This window comes from Halichoerus grypus, chromosome 10 (genome assembly GCF_964656455.1).
Source record: "Halichoerus grypus chromosome 10, mHalGry1.hap1.1, whole genome shotgun sequence".
In the NCBI taxonomy this organism is placed as follows: domain Eukaryota; kingdom Metazoa; phylum Chordata; class Mammalia; order Carnivora; family Phocidae; genus Halichoerus; species Halichoerus grypus.
This window is the reverse complement of record NC_135721.1, coordinates 21,251,701-21,252,215: the sequence shown is the minus strand read 5'-3', so window position 1 is coordinate 21,252,215 and position 515 is coordinate 21,251,701.

Sequence of the window (515 nt, the reverse complement as noted above, 5' to 3'; positions counted from 1 at the left end):
GATTGAGGATTTGAAGCCAGTTTTATTTTAAAGTCCACTCTGCCTCCATTAAAAGGCAAAAGACACAGTTCATGTTCCCAAATGTTGAATTTCCAAGGTGTGTGACCTGCAACAAATCACTCCCTCTCTGAGATAAAAGGTAAGGACTGAGCTTGTGTATCACTCCTGAAATGGGGACAGCCGTAACCAAGGATTTTTAAGTCATCACTACATCCAACCTGGGGCCCAAAGCTCAAATTTATAATCCTGAGATCAAGAGTCACATGCTCTACCAACTGAGCAAGTCAAGAGCCCCCACAGATTTATTAAAGGTTTGCTAGCATCCCTTAACTTTTATTAGCTCCCCTCCTCCTCCGGAATCACCAAGCCCAGCCCCGGGAAGAAGAGCAAGCCTCCCGACCCCGCACAAACATGGTGGAGGCTGACGTCACAAGGGGGACGGAATCCTGAGGGGGGTGTTGGCTCACCGGCCCGCTAGTGCTGACGCGTATTGGCGGTCCTGCGCCTGCGCAAGG